General features: G+C 47.3%; 1 protein-coding gene across 6 annotated transcripts in view; it reads left to right on the top strand.

Annotated features, from left to right (window-relative positions):
- SEMA5B (semaphorin 5B) overlaps nucleotides 1–16,636 on the top strand; it is a 372,195-nt gene that overhangs the window by 52,664 nt on the left and 302,895 nt on the right. The gene's annotated exons all lie outside the window — the stretch shown is intronic.

Below are 16,636 nucleotides of genomic sequence, written 5' to 3'. Positions count from 1 at the left end.
GCCGGCCGGCTTCATGCAAATGAAGCCCGGGAAATTCAAATCCCGGGCTTCATTTGCAAGTGCGGTATGCCTACATTACCCTCCTAGTTCGAACTAGCGGGGTAGTGTAGACATACCCTGAGGGAATAGAGGGAAGGAGTAATACTCTTCAGGTCTCATTCCATTCAGCACAGGGTGGGGACAGGGGTACGCTTTAGGGATGTACACCGATCTAACCAGCGTTTGCATTTCATGGTGAAGAGAGGGAAGCAGTTCAAATCCAGCTCCAAACAGCATGGCTGCCCCATCTCCAGAAAGAACAAAATCTCAGGTCTGAACCTGCCCAAAAGTTGGATGATGGGATCCCAATTTTGTGATTCAGGACCTGTCTTTAATACATTCCAGCCTATTTGTGACCCATCCCTACATCATTTCTTTCTGCAGTGATCAGTTTATAAAAGCACAGCCCTGCAATTTTGGGTCAGTGAGATTGCAGGTGAACTATTCCCCTGCTCATTAAATTAAGTCCTACCTCCCAGGAAACCCACTTAAGTCCTTCCTCTCCAGAACTCTCTAAGGGCTCATCAGGGAGAAGGGAAGCTTTCTGCCTTCCTAGCTGTGAAACGTCTTCGGCCCACATTTGCCAAACTTGCGTGATCAGGAACTGACAGACAAGGTGAGGTTTGAACTTTGAACCTGCGTTGGGTTTGAGATTTGAATGGAATATACTGCACAGCCCTGTGTGTTCTATCAGTTTATGAAATAAATCACAGCACACTAGCTCTTACACCCATACATCAAAGGAATGCACGTAGAGAGAGTCAGAGGGGGAGAGGGAGACTGGTTCTCATTAGATCATTATCTAGCAGATGATGTTTGGCTCAGTGAGCCTGTTGCTTTTAAAGGTTACAAATGAGGTGTGTGGGCTTTTTTTATTGCCGTTGTAGATAGCTCACAGCTCCCATGTTTGATTTGACAGACCTTCCTCCTGAGATCAGATACAGCCTTTTTCATATACTTGTCCTCGCAGCTCTTCCCTGGCAACTAAGGGTGCCATTTTGGGCGCGTAGAGAAGAGAGCAGCCATGTGCTCCGGGATGCCGCTCGCTTTTCATCCCATTCCCTGAATGCTAAGGGAGTGAGGGGAAAGTGCTTCACCTGCCTGGTGAAGGGAGCAGCTGCCCCTTTGCTCTGGCTGGAGCCAGATGTGGTAAGGCTCTCTCTGGTGGGCAGCCTCACTGGCCCCAGTTCTAGCTCTGGCAGGCGGAAAGCCGCAGTCGGCTGGCCAGGCTGCATGGTGGCGGGTGGCTGCCCTCCTTTGCTCCGGATGGACCTGGGACGCGCTGATGTTAACAAGATCCAGTCCGTATGGAGGTGTTAAAATGAATCAGGAGTTACAATCTCCAGTAGTTAATCAGCCCACACATTTCTTCCTGAATGGCTTTAAAAGAAACAAGCAAAAAAAAAAAAAGCTTTTTGCTATTCTCAGTCCTTCAGGTTCCCCACCCCCTATATTCTTACAGCAGTCTGCTAGGGGATAACTCATGGCATCTCTGTGCTGTTCAGATGTGATCTTTCCCTGAAAAAGTACTTCTGGATCTTTTAGCTTGAACTGCCTTAGATGGTGCATAGGCAGGGCTTTCAGAAATGTACTCATACATGTCCTAATTAATGGATATCTTTAGTATGTATTACATCATTGCAGACCATGGTAAATGAAGAGCCCCTGGAAAACTGACAAAACTTTGATCTGCATTTATTTTTACTGGAGGACTATTCTTTAAAAACTAGCCAATTAGCCCATCATAAGACGGAATTTTCAGGTCTCTCCTCCATGTCCATCTTCTCTCCTGAGCCTCCGGTCTCTTGCTCCGTCTCTCTCTCTCTCTCTCTCCTACTGCCTCCTCTCCTCCCCCTCCTGCCTCTCACTCTCCCTTTCTCTTCTCCCCCTCCTGCCTCTCACTCTCTCTCCGCTCTCCTCTGTCTCCATTGGGGATGCACGCTTGTCCAAGCCCCGCCCTCTGGGCGTGTACGTCATTGCCCCCCCACTCTTCGCCTCCCGCCGTGGTGCTCAGCAAGGGGGGCGGGGCAGTGGTGTTCACTGCCAGGGGGCAGGGCCTGGAGCCGCTGTCACACTGCATGTCACTGCTCTGTCCCCCTTCGCCTCCTGCTGTGGCGCTCAGCTGAGATCTGCACCGCTCAGCTGGGCCACCACGGGGGAGCAAGTGGCCGTTTGGGTTCCCCCGCGGCGGCCTGGCTGAGCGGTGCAGAACTTAGCCGACCGCCACGGTCGGAGGTGAAGGAAGGCGGGGCAGTGACATATAGGGTTGCCAGGTGTCCGGTTTTCGGGCCCTCTGTCCAGTTAAAAAAAATCAGAAAATACCGGACATGTATAATGTCCGGTATTTTCTGGTTCTCCGGCTGGGTGCCAGATGGAAGCCTGGCCGGGGCGGGAGAGTGGCTGGGAGGGAGGGCGTGATTGGCGCTGGGAGCCTCTAGGGAAGCAGGGGAAGCTCCGTCCCTGCTCCTGAGCGCTGTTCCAGCGTGTGCTGGAGCTGCCGCTGGACTTGCTTCACTGGGACCATGAGCGGGGCGGGCAGCACCCTGGGATCTGCAAGTGCCCGGGTGAGTCCAGCTCCCCACCAACCGATTCCCTCTCCCCACCCCTCACCAGCCGGTTCCTCCTCCCGATCTCCCACGGCCAGCCTCGCTGCCCCCGACCAGCTTTGCTTCCCGCTGGCCAGCCCTGCGGCCTCTGACCCCCACCCCTGACCAGCTTTGCTTCCCGCCGGCTGCACCTCCCCCGTTCTCCCCTGGCCAGCTACGCTGCCTCTGACCGCCCCCCCCCCACAGCTCTGCTTCCCCCTCCCCTTCTCCCAGCCAGCCTTGCTCCTCTCCTGGCCGGTTCCTCCCCGCTCCCGCTCCGATCAAGTGTGTCCGTTTTTTTTTACCCTACCTGGTAACCCTAGTGATGTACACGGCCGGGGGCGGGGCCGCATACGTCACTGTGCCGTCCCCCTTCCCCTCCTGCTGTGGCGCTCGGCCGAGTTCTGCGCTGCTCAGTTGAGCTGCTGCGGGGGAGCCCAAACGGGGGAGCAGCCAGGCTCCCTCACATATCAGACACCTGTAGAGTGACTTTGCTTCAAGACTAGACCACACTGCATTGCCCAAGACTCCTGTGAGGGATGTATTGTGTGTAGAAAAATCCTAATCCATGGTGTGCTGCAAACACTCAAGTGATGAGCTTAAGTTTCCCGCACTGTGGTCAAATAAGAGGCCAGGAGCAGTGTCATTCAGTGCATGTGGAAATGAGTACAGCATATGTGTATGGCTGTCTGGTGGTGAGTGGCAGAAAAGTAAATTAATCTTGAGGCGGTTTCAGCTTTTAGTTCGAGCTTGGGACTTGTAAGCAGGAAATACAAAAGGAATAAAAGTATCATGACAATGCTTGTCTAAAACGGATCTGAAAAGATCTGGATTAAATATAAATATTTTCCTTTAGCTTTCTGAAAGGGAAATATACTGAGAGGTCTAAAAAAGCTGCTACTCACTACTTTGGAAGTTAACTATATCTTATTTTTGGTGAAAGCAAAGAGTTGTTTCAGGTGCTCAAATTTTTATTTGGTGTCGAGGGGCGTGGCCTCCTTGGACGGTGCCTCTCTCTAGAGTCCCCTGTGAGTCCGCTTGTCAGGGCCCACGCGACCCAATGACTGGCGCTGGTGTAAATGACGCCCCTCTGTCAATGTCAATCTGGCCCTGCGGCCTAGTCTTTATAAGACTCTCCTCTCGGGATAAATACAACCCTGCGGCACAGTTTTTATAAGGCTCCCCTCTTTGGGTAAATGCGGCCTGATCCTTAGACTTTCAGGCCTTCCTCTGCTCCAGAGTGCTGCAGAGGGGGAAGGTGCTTGTGTGGGGGCCAGGCTGTAGATGGAGGGAGGTGGAAGAGTGCTGCTTCTGACATCATCAGCCCAAGTTTCGTGATGTTTTCCCAAAGCTTTTGTACAAAGTAGAACCTAAACTTGCTCTTGCTTCATCTTGATTCTGGATGACACTCTTGCATAGGGCTGAGTTATTTACTTTTCCTAAATCCTTGGAGCAGTTGTAGCAACTAGTGTGGGAGCTGATAGCAGATACATATGCTTTGGTTTATACAGTTACAGGACACCTGCTTTTTCTTAGTCTTGGGTGAATCATCTGAGACTGCCCTTCTAGATAGTCCCTTTGAAAAATGTCATGTTGAACTCTAGATCTGCACTTCTACTACTTTGAGTACTGTACTTTGCTAAAATACAATGGCAATTTAAGAAAGCCTCTCTCCCCTACTGTAGGACAGTTAAAACCTAGTGCAGGGGGTCTTACTGTCTACTAAATTCTATCGGTTTTATCCCTCATTGGTGCTTTTCCTATTAGACTCACAAAACTCTTCCATAAGAGTCTGATGAGAAGATGCAGAATAAATTCAAAGTATTGTCACTTTAAACAGCCTAGAGGTAACGATGTTGGTTTGCATGAGAACCTAGGGACTTCATTGTACTTTCCCCATTATTTGTGATATATGCTTTATCCTCTGTCTTAGACTTGGCTTTTCCCAATCAGCAAATGTGTCTGCTGGAAACTTATTTGACCAGGCAGTTGGAGTGTCCCGCTGTGTGAGTAAGCGTTGCCCTTCAAGGGTCATTCCAAGTCTAGCGTGCCCAAGCCCCTTTCTTTAACACCATTGTAACGGAAAAATCAAGAGCAGAGGCAATATCTTTCTGAAGAGGAACTTTGCCTTGGCTGGGTATTCGAATGTGACTGTTATACGCAGGCTCAGGACTGCGTGATGTTATTAACCGTGTTATCAATGATTATAAGCAACCTACTGGACAATCTTAATAATCTACAACAATTGATTAGCTGTTATTAATAGATGTTTTTATCCCTTTTATCAATGTGCCATTAATTAAAACTCTACTCTGTTGTATTTTTTTCTTCCCATTCCAAATCTATTAGACCTGACAAGGATTGGTATTTGATTTCCCTGGGCTAGCTTGTGACCTGATCCCGCAAACTAATCTGTGCGTGTGAATCCTTCCACCTGCAGAAAGCCTTGTTAAAATCAGTGGGGCTCTGCCAGACAGAATAATTTGCAGGATTGGGGCCTTAGTTGTCATTCATACAAGCTCCATTAAACACACTCTCATAGCGCTGAATTCACCTGGAAAACAGCAAGCCCCTGTAATACAGATTTTAGCAGAAGCATAAGAGAAAACAACATATAATCAGTTTTTTCTTCCATTTGTTTAAGCTGCTAGGGTTTAACTAAAAATAACACCTTATCCCTGCTCATCTATTATACCAATCAAAACAGCAATTAACCTGTTACCCTTCTCTGAGTTTGGCTAAACAAGCTCGAAAATTGCTTGTAAACCAGCATTATTGCTCAGCTAGGTGGAGTATGCTTTCTCACTCAGAAAGGCGAAGGTTTCTCAGTCACTTGATTGTATTTGTCAGAAACACACAATTCAATGGACTTTCAAAATACTGAAAAACAGGCTGATAAACACGTTCTTTGTTGTATGTAAATTATGATACAGACCAAATATATAAGCATGGACAGCAGTTGCATCAGTAGCAAAGCGGGCTGCCTGATTGAGAACCTCTGATTGTAGGGAACAGTGTGAGAGAAACTCAGAATGGTTTCTTGGAACACAGTGGGCACCAACCAGTTGATGGAGATCTACTGGTAGATTTTGGAACCTCTGACAGGGGATCCTGACTGGTTTGGCCAAGAGGCTATCAAGTGCCAGCACTTCAGCTGCTACTTCCCCCACTGTTCCTCATCTCCTGCCCTTTGCCTTGGAGCTGCCTCTCTCCTCCTGCTTTCTGTGCAGTGCAGGGGAGGGAGAGGAGAGTGCTGATGTCAAGGTGCCCCCTCCCACTCTGTATCCTTTCACCACAAAGCAGAGAGGGGGTACAACAGGAATTTGGATGGAGTTTGCTGGCTACTTTAGGGAATGGTCCAGCGCCACGGCAGGGGTGAGCCTGCCTTAGCCTCACTGCACCACCACCCAGAAGCCATCTGAGGTAAGCAGTGCCCAGCTGTAGCCCACATCCTGAACTCCTGCCCCAGTCATGAACTCCCTTCTGCACCTCAAGCTTCTGCCCCAACCCCCCCTGCATCCAAACGCAGTCCCAGAGTCTGCAACTAGAACTTCTCCTACATCCCAACTGCCTGCCCCAAGAGCAGCTCAGAGTCCCTCTCACACTCCAGATCCCTTAATCCAAGACCAGAGCCTGCACCCAACCCTCTGTCCCAGCCTGATGAAAGTGACTGAGGATGGGCGAGAGAGGGAGGTTGAGTGAGTAGGGGCAGGGCCTCAGAGAAGGGGAGGGGTGGAGGTGGGGAAAGGGTATTTATATTGGAGGTAGATCTTGGATTTCACTTCAATTCAAAAAGTGATCACATGCTTAAAAAGGTTGGAGACCACTGTTGTAACAGCTTGCTCCCTCTGGACAGGACATGAGTCAGGGCACTGGTAGGGAGGTGCAGAGACCTGCCTGAGAGATTGCGGGTTTAGGGATAGTACCATAATGAGACACACAGCATTGCCTGTCTGCAGTATGCAGCTGCGCCACTTCAGGCAGACTGGTCAGTTCAGATCATGCTTGGAAGTCAGGGTCAGGCAATGGGCTTCTGGAAATGCGGGCAATGATTCAATAGAAGATGTCCTTCTGTCTGAGACAGTCCTGAATTTGTGCCCAGCAGCGTGTCAGTGCTGGAGATGCTGTGTTTCAGGTATTATGGAGCGTTTCTGACCACTTGAAACCATTAATGATCACAATCAGCCATATTCAGAAGAATAAACACACAAACCCTGGTCACATTTCCTAGTGGGTACCTGTGTTCTGTCTGGCTCATAATTTCCTTTGCCATTTTAATATGTTAGTCTTTCTCTTTCCTTTTCCTCTGTATTGCTTGAACAAGGGCTGTGTTCCTAAAAGTGGCTGCATTTCAGGGGTGAGTATGAGCTCCTAGGCCCCAGTCCTGCAAAATGATCCTTAACTGCGGAATATTATTCTCATATAAAATTTGTTTGGCTTCAGTTCAGGATTAGGCCATAGCTGGTAAAAATAATATAAGAGTCTCGAAAATGAAGAGTATGATAGAAATATGAGATTATTCTTTCTAGCTGCCCTGAAGCCTGGTCCCCTTCCTTCCCTTCTGAAAATAAGCTCAATAACCTCCGAACACTAGGGAGCTTCCCTCTTTTGGCCCTGTTGTTGGGCATCCAGACTAGATTAGAAACAAGTGTAAAATTGACCATCTCGCTTGATTACGCAAATGGACCAAAAAACAAACAGGAAGATGAAAATTATACACAGCTTTTTATTCAGTTTTAATTATCTCTAAGTTGTGGTTAGAAATAGTGGCAAAAAGAGCATTCTTAAATAAAATGGAATTTCATTATGTAGTTTCTATGTTTACACTGTCATTAAGCCTTTTTTATGCATATATGGTAATAAAGGGCTAACCCTTTACCTATCATTGGAGGATATATTTATCAAAGGTTTTTTTCCTACAAGCTATTTCAGTCTGAGAAAGGAAATGTGTTCCTTTTTCTGATGATGTTGTGACTTTGTAATGCTCGGTTTCTGATTGTTTCTTGTTCACTAATTGGCAGTTCCTTGGTGAATCTGTCAGAAAGTCTCACGAAACACCTGTTTTTCAGCATTGTAAAGAGCTTGGATTTCATATCACGTTTTATAGGTAGTCTCTTCGTTTATGTGATTGTGCCTTTGATTATTAAAATATTTTTGTAAATTTGCTTTCTAATATTTCTGCTTTCAAAGCTTCATTTCAGGGCAGCACTTAAACATGTGCTTAAGTCCCATTTAAGTCAAAATGAGTCCTACAACATACTTAACTTGAAGTGTTTTTTAAGTGCATTCTTAATCAGAGCCTTAGTTTGCTTACAATTCATCCAGCTTTCCATTTAGGCTCTTATATCACACTTCTTCTGTGGTATCTGAGGGCATGTCTAGACTTACTTTCACATTTGAAAGAAGATATGCAAATTTGGGCAAATTTGCATATTTTCTTCTGATCACTTTTTCAAAAGAGGCTCTTTTGAGAAAAAACCCTTTTTCTTAAGAACCGGATAAACCAAATTTTTTTAGGAACATAAGAATGGCCGTACTGGGTCAGACCAAAGGTCCATCTAGCCCAGTAGCCTGTCTGCTGACAGTGATCAGCACCAGGTGCCCCAGAGAGGGTGGACCGAAGACAATGATAAAGCGATTTGTCTCCTGCCATCCTTCTCCAGCCTCTGACAAACAGAGGCCAGGGACACCATTTTTATCCCCTGGCTAATAGCCTTTTATGGACCTAACCTCCATGAAATTATCTAGCTTCTCTTTAAACTCTGTTATAATCCTAGCCTTCACAGCCTCCTCTGGCAAGGAGTTCCACAGGTTGACTACACGCTGTGCGAAGAAAAACTTTCTTTTATTAGTTTTAAACCTGCTACCCATTAATTTCATTTGGTGTCCTCTAGTTCTTCTATTATGGGAACTAATTAATAACTTTACTTTATCCACTCTCGCCACACCACTCATGATTTGATATACCTTTATCATATCCTCCCTCAGTCTCCTCTTTTCTAAACTGAAAAGTCCCAGTCGCTTTAACCTCTCTTCATATGGGATCCGTTCCAAACCCCTAATCATTTTAGTTGCCCTTTTCTGAACCCTTTCCAAGGCCAAACTATCTTTTTGAGGTCAGGAGACCACATCTGTACACAGTATTCAAGATGTGGGCGTACCATAGTTTTATACAGGGGCAGTAAGGAAGAATGGTTCTTTCGAAAAAGCGGTTTTCTCTCAACAGAGCCACATCTAGATTACTTTATTTTTCGAAAGAACCTCTTTTGAAAAAGCGATCAGAAGAAGATATGAAAATTTGTGCTGAATTTGCATATCTTCTTTCGAAAGTGAAAGCAAGTCTGAACATGCCCTGAGAGTGTGGCTTGGAGAGTGAAAATAGATTACTTAGTTTCTTTATAACCACTTTGACTGTGTACCAGCAGTCTAGTCTGTGAGGGTATGGTATACATGTGCCTCTCCAATGTCCTTCATTTCAAAGGATATTCCTCATTTAAGCTATACTACAGAGCAGGGGTGGCCAACCAGTTAGAGATTAAGAGCCAAAATAGCTTTGAATAGTAGTGGAAAGAGCCACATATTATAGATTTATTTGTATACAGGCAGTCCCCGGGTTACGTACAAGATAGGGACTGTAGGTTTGTTCTTAAGTTGAATCTGTATGTAAGTCGGAACTGGCGTCCAGATTCAGCCGCTGCTGAAACTGATCAGTTTCAACAGCGGCTGAATCTGGATGCCAGTACTGACTTACACACAGATTCAACTTAAGAACCCCAGGCATCCCCCAGTTAGCTGCTGCTGAAACTGATCAGCGGCTGATTCCAGGAAGCCCGGGGCAGGGGCTTCCTGTAGTCAGCCATTGGTCAGTTTCAGCAGCGGCTGACTTGGGGACGCCTGGGGCAGAGCAGCTGGGGTGCTGCTGGGTTGGTCCAGTAGCGCGGCCGCTCCTCGGCACTACTGGACCAACCCAGCAGCGCCCCAGCTGCTGTACCACAGGCGTCTGGAGCAAAGCCGCGGAGCACGGGGGCAGCGGGACAGCCCAGACGCGCCGTGGCTGTCCTGCTGCCCTCGGGCTCCGCGGCTTTGCTCTGCTTTGCTCCCCGTCTCCCTGGTCTGCACGAGCAGAGCAAAGCCACGTAGCACGCGGGCAGCGGGCAGCCCAGACGCGTCTGGGCTGTCCGCTGCCCACGTGCTCCGCCGCTTTGCTTCCTCTCCCTGGTCTGCTGGAGACCAGGGAGACGGCCCCGTTCGTAACTGTGGATCCGACTTAAGTCGGATCCGCGTAACTCGGGGACTCCCTGTATATCTATAACCCAGTGCCCTCCACCTCCCCCTTCCCCAGAGGCAGGTACCCCCAGCCCCCTTGCTCCAACCCAATGCACCCACCCCTCCACAGAGCTAGGCAACCCCAGTCCCCCCCACTGTAACCCCATGCCCCACCCCTCCCCTAGAGCCAGGCAGCTCCAGATTTTTATTCTTTTATTAACCCTAGGTCTCACTGGAGCTGCTGCGGTGGCAGCCATGCACTTCTGCCTCCAGGCGCTGGGGCATGTGTGCAGAGCGGCCGTGAACTGTCGACGTGCGCAGCTCCGAAAGACAGTCGAACATTCCTTTGAAGGCAGGTGCCACCACCCCCTCCCCGAATCCCGGACAATTTTGGGGTTTTAAAAATAAACCGTCCAGACTGCAATTTAACATGGGAAAATGAGGACATGTCCGGGAAAAACCGGACGTATGGTAACCCTATAAAGAACCTCATTTCTATGAATGAGAGCCACAGATTGGCCACCCCTACTACAGAGCTTTTAGCAAAAACACAGGCCTGTTGCTAAGTCGGTGCGCATAAATGCTGTTTGTTGGCACTTCTGCTGGCACAATAAGTCTATCCCTAACAAGTGTCTTTTGCTTAGTCAGTGACAGAGCACTTCTGCCGATAAAGCAGCATTTGCCACTGCAAAACTCATTTCATTCTGGGAGGGAGGGTGTGTAAGCACCTGTAAATGACAAAAGTTTTGTCGAACAAGTGCAAGTGTAGACCTAGTTACCTCCAGGCCAGGCAAATTTGTAATCTCTTCACTTGTCTTGCTGAAAAAGTATTTACATCATAAATAAAGCACTGTGCAGCTGAGGGAAGGTTGTGGAAAGGTTCATTTGTGCTCTTCCCTCACAGCATTTTAAGATTTTCTGAATGAATAATGTGTCCCACAGTCAGATGTTGGCCAGTTGAAAGGTCTGACCAGACCCTGTCTTTGCCTTGTCCTGCTCCTATCAAACCTTTTCTTGAGTAAGATTTTTGTGTGTGTGTGTTAGAAAACAACTTGTACTGCATCACATGCGCATAGGTTTTTTCTCATGCGAGCTGGTGTGTGTGTGTGTGTGCATTTCCAAGGGAGAAATATTCCCCACTGTTGTGGCTGCCTGCACAACGTAGAAAGGCTGAGGAAGCATGTGGTTGAGCATAGAAATGAAGGATCAAGCGCTTTCCTCAGTCTGGCGAGACTGAACACAGACACAGATATGCACACAGACAGAATGAGCTCTTTCATGCGAGGAGCCATGATTTACTGGTGCACGGACTGAATATCAAGTGCCGCAGCACGGTGGCAGTGGCACTTGATTCCCACTGGCAGGATGGGAAGACTGATTCTGCAGAGCGGCAATCTAGATACCTGGGGTTCAATTCTCCTATTACTCACACCATCCCCTTGGCCACAATGGAGCTGCTCTGATTTGCACCAGTGTGTGTAAGAGGCGCTGCAAGAGGGTAACTTGCAGGGGCTGTAGCTACTCCTGAATTGGCCTCAGTTCTCCCTATAGCTGCTGCCACACTGTCCGCTCTGCCTTCAGAGCTGGGCAGCCAGAGTGGGGACTGCTGCCCGGGCACTCTGTTCTGAAGGCAGCAGTGCTGCTACTGCCAGCAGCACAGGAGTAAGTCTAGGGTGGGTACCTGAGAACTCCACCCACTGGGGCATGCCACCCAGGGCAGAAGGAGGTTCAGGGCTCCCCACATCTGCCTGCAGTGACCCTCTCCATGCCGGGTTCCTGGGCCTGTCCCCTCTGCCCTGGCAGTTGTTACCAGCTGCAAGCAAAGGGCAGGAGGGAGCCAGGTGCAGCCGCAGTCCCAGCCAAAGGGTGGAACTTTGGAGAGGGGAAGGAAGAGGAGGACAAGCCAGAATTTAGGAGGAGCAAGGGGTGGGGCTAACCTACCCTAGCCTCCCCACTAGGAGGAGGTGGTGCCCCTGGCAAGAGGGGGATTAGGCCGTATCTTTTTTTTGTATGCTCCCCACCCCCACATTTTTCAATACAAGGCTTTTACAAAGTGCCCTTCCTACCCCTGTTGTTGCATGGAGAATCCTGAGCTGGCAGCCTTACATGATCACTTTGCACAGGTTTAAATGTCTAAGCAAGGCAGCAGAGACTCAAGCCTCTGACATCTATAAACTCTTGTATTAGCCTAGTGCCCTAAGGCCCCAGCCAGCATGGCACCATGCGGGGTTCTGTATCCCCACAAATGATGGGACAGCCCAGTTACCACGTGGAGGGCCTGACTCTGATTGTGCTTACACTGCTGCAGTGAAAAATCAAAGTCATTGGAGTCACACTGGTGTGAGAAGATAATTGGACCCTGAAAGTGGTATCTGACATGTCCATATGGCTAAGGTAGTGCGATAGCTGGCATCACCGTAACATCAGAGTGTTTCACAAGATCCCTATGGCAGAAGGGCTGTGCTGTCATTCACAATTTATAGGTGAGAAACAGGCTAAGATCAATTAAGAAGGTTACATTAAGAAGTATGTAGCAGAGCGAGGACTTAAACCATATTTTTCCAAGTCTCAGATCAGTGTCCTACCCGCTGGACCATCCTGCCTCTCTCCTCACTTTGATGTCCTGTCCTTGCCTCTCATCCTAGTCAAATATAATCTTATTTTCTCAGATTAAAGAGAAAGGCCATCGTGCTGTGATATGAGTTTACTACGGGGCTGGTTGAAAGTCCTGTCAAGTCACACGGAGTGATAGGTGCTGCTTTCTGAAAAACATGGGAATCGGGGTCAGTGCCTCATGGGACTGTGTGTTCAGGGGTAGAAGGGACCCTAAACTGTAGCACTTTCTCCTCTCACATTTGTAAGATTAAGGGCAACCAATCATAATAGCACCTTGATTTAAGGTTAACTAGATAAAGTCATCTGAGTCGTATTTACTGTTAAACTAACTGCCCAGGGAGGTGAATTAATGATCTTTACAGAAACCTTTATGGTTATTTGGCCACAAGGTGCGATCTGGTCTGATCTTTTATGCAACATAAATCAGTTTAATGGTTAAATCTGTGCAGCTAGCTGCTGAATTTTAATGAGGGCTTTTTAAATGAACTATGGTGCTTTCCCACACACACAGGCACATTGAGCAGGTGTATATTGCAATTAAATGGGAAAACTTACAATTAAATAATGCTAAGTGTGTGACATGGGCTGACAGAAGCCTGAAGATTCATAGTGAAGGCCCACAATCAATCATTAATTTACTCCATTGTGGAAGGACAAAAATGCAAATGGCCTCAGCTGAGGTCAAAGCACAGTGGGGCAGTCAGTAGAGATTCGTGCTAGCAACCATTAATCTCAATAGAGGTAGGTTCAAATGCTAAGTCAAGTCACAAATGGAAATTAGTGGACAGCTATCAGTTTTTTTACCATTATTTGTATTATGGCAGCTCACATGGGCCCTGGGTGAGTGTCCAGGAGGCTAGACTCTCTAAAAACGAGTTGAGAGGGACCACTCCCTGCTCAATGAAATCTAAACGGATAAGATTGACTGGGAAACAGAGGCTCAGTTGACCGCAAAACCCAGGTCTCTTGATTCCTAGTCCGGTGCCATACTAAACTGCCTACTGTTTCCATCTTGTGTACTGTGTTCACTTGGGGCCAGAAGGGGCAGTGTTAGGTTTAGCATGAAATGCTTTTGGAACGTTATCCTCCATCGAGCATCCGAGAAGCTTGCTAGCTTGGTTCCAGGTAGATGTGGTGAACTTCAGGACATCTTGTATGAGCCACCTGTTTGCCCAAGTGTTTCCTGGGCGTGGGATCATTGCTTGGGATGTTGATTGAAGAATGGGGTCGGGTTGCTTGAAGGAAAGGAGCAGAAGCAGGGAGCAAGTTGAGGGTGCTATGAGTGTTTGTGTGGCCCAACCAGACGTCTGCCCCTATCACTAGGGCTATGTCTAGACTGCAGGCTTCTTTCGAAAGAGCCTCTTTCGAAAGATCGCGTCTAGACTGCAGGCGGATCTTTCGAAAGAGAAATCCGCTTTTTCAAAAGAGAGCACCCAGCGAGTCTGGATGCTCTCTTTCGAAGACGGCCTCTTTACATTGAAGAACACCTTCCTTCGAAAGAGGAACTTTCGAAGGAAGGCGTTCTTCCTCGTGAAACGAGGTTTACCGCCATCGAAAGAAAAGCCGCGTTCTTTCGAAATAATTTCGAAAGAACGCGGCTTGAGTCTGGACGCAGGGGAAGTTTTTTCGGGAAAAGGCTACTTTTCCCGAAAAAACCCCTGAGTCTGGACACGGCCTAGGTGTTCACAGCAAGAGCAACAGTTTCACTGTGAAGAGAGCAAGCGTGAATATTTCTCAGATCTTTGGCCTTCTGACGGCCTTGTGTGGCAGAGCTGCACTGAACGAAAGCAGTGTGCATTGCCTCAGAGAGCAGGAAGAAAGAGAGGAGAGCCTGGTAGTAGTGTTTTTCAGCACTTTAGATTTGGGTCAGCTTTTTTTTTTTTTTTTTTTAATTTCTCATTGAGAATATTGAGCTTCTCCATTCCCCAGCGTCTGAAAGAGGAGCTGGTTTCTATGTTAAGCAGGAAGTGATTGTGACTAGCTCTGCTCCGCTGAGCTTCTGTTTCATTAGATTTGGCTTAATTTGAGGCTGAAGATGCAGTCTTGGGCTATTGGATTTAAAGGCAGGCAAGCCTTAACAGGTCCCCATACACAAAAGAGCCATTCTCTTGGGCCAGATCCTGCCTTTCGTGTCAAAGGGAAGTCTCACAAGATATGGTCCTTTGTGCCTGTTCTTAGCTTCTCTTCCTTAAGGGAAGGAAAGTGGTTGATTGCGTCCTCTGTAGTGCCCAGGTCTGTTACTGTTGAAGCCAGTGGGAATCTGCCACGGACTTCAGGACGACTAGAAACTTTTCTGCTTGTGAATACTCCTATTGAAACTGGTTCCCTCCAAATAGCTGGGCAGAGAGTGATCTAATGCCTAGATTGGTGGACTGGGACTTGAGAGCCAGGTTCAGGACTAAGTTTCTAGGTAACCTTGGCCCAGTCACGCGCGTGTGTGTGTGTGTGTGTGTGTGTGTGTGTGTGTGTGTGTGTGTGTGTGTGTTTTCCCATATAAAATGCATGTAATGATAGAATAATAGATATGGAAGGGACCTTAAGAGGTCATCAAGTCCAGTCCCCTGCCCTCATGGCAGGACCAAGCGCTGTCTAGGTCATCTGTGATAGATGCCTCTTCAAGCTGCTCTTAAATATCTCCAGTGATGGAGATTCTACAACTTCCCCAGGCAATTTATTCCAGCGTTTAACCACCTTGATAGTTAGAAAGTTTTTTCCTAATGTCCAACCTAAACCTCCCTTGCTGCAGTTTAAGCCCATTGCTTCTAGTTCTATCCCCAGAGGACAGGGAGAACAATTTTTTTCTCCTCCTCCTAACACTACCCTTCTAGATACTTGGAAACTGTTATCCTACCCCCTCTCAGTCTTCTCTTTTCTACAGTAAAAAAACATGGGGTGGCAGCAGTTCCTGTTTGCTTAGGGGGAGTCTGAGCTCCCAGACCCAGTGCAAGCTGGAACTGAGCCAGGCTGCCTGCCCAACTGGTTCCTAATATACTTTAAACACAGAGCTGCAGCAGGGGTAAGTCCTGGACCTGGTGAAAGCCAGGACTGTGCCGGGCTACCTGCCTGCCCAGCTCCTAATACAGTTTAAATGCAGAGCCACAGCAGGGGTAGTTCCCAGACCCAGCGCAAGCCAGGATTGAGCCAGGCTGCTGGCCAGCCTGTTAAAAATTTACTGGCAAAGCAGGGGAGGGAATGTGTGTAGTCTATAGCATTAACCAATAAGGTTTTGCTTATCAGTTAGTCGGTTAATTGACTATAGCATGCTTTTTTTTTGTGACCGTACACCCTGGGATGGCACCTTTTTTCCCTGCGTAACTTAAATCAATTGCATTCCGTTTAGGTGTACCAGCACCCGTTTTCTTGGGGTAGCTGGGCTTCTGACGGAAGCCCACTTGGGACACGTGGCTCTTAAAGGGGCCATGACAACATTTCGGCCCCGGGAGCGAGCTTTTATTATTATTATTATTATTATTATTTATTATTACTACTAATAATAATTTATTTTTTATTTTTTTGCTCAACAACTTTCCTCCCGGAGTACTTGGCACCCTTTTTCTTACAAAAAAATCACTGGACTATACTATTACATCTCTACTCCTGACTTCCATGACTTTTCAAAGATGATCGCTAAAGGCTCAGATACCTCTTCTGTCAGCTTCTTGAGTATTCTAAGATGCATTTCATCAGGCACTTGTGATTGAAGACATCTAACTTTTCTAAGTAATTTTTAACGTGTTTTTTTTTCTATTTTAACTTCTAAACCTACTACATTTCCACTAGCATTCACTACTTTAGGCATCCCATCACCAGCAATCTTCTTGGTGAAAACCAAAACAAAGAAGTCGTTAAGCACCTCTGCCATTTCCAAGTTTCCTGTTATTGTTGCTCCCTTTTCACTGAGCAATGGGCCTACCCTGTCCTTGGTCTTCCTCTTGCTTCTAATATATTTGTAGAATGTTTTCTTGTTACCCTTTATGTCTCTTGGTAGACTGAACTTCTTTTGTGCCTTTGTCTTTCTAATCTTGCCTCTGCATACTTGTGTTATTTGCTTATATTCATCTTTTGTAATTTGACCCAGTTTCCACATTTTTATATACCTTTTTGATGTTTAGATCATGTAAGATTTCCTG

Source organism: Pelodiscus sinensis, chromosome 7 (genome assembly GCF_049634645.1).
Source record: "Pelodiscus sinensis isolate JC-2024 chromosome 7, ASM4963464v1, whole genome shotgun sequence".
Lineage (NCBI taxonomy): Eukaryota > Metazoa > Chordata > Testudines > Trionychidae > Pelodiscus > Pelodiscus sinensis.
The sequence above is the reverse complement of the archived record's forward strand: the minus strand, read 5'-3'. Positions and strand labels throughout refer to the sequence as shown.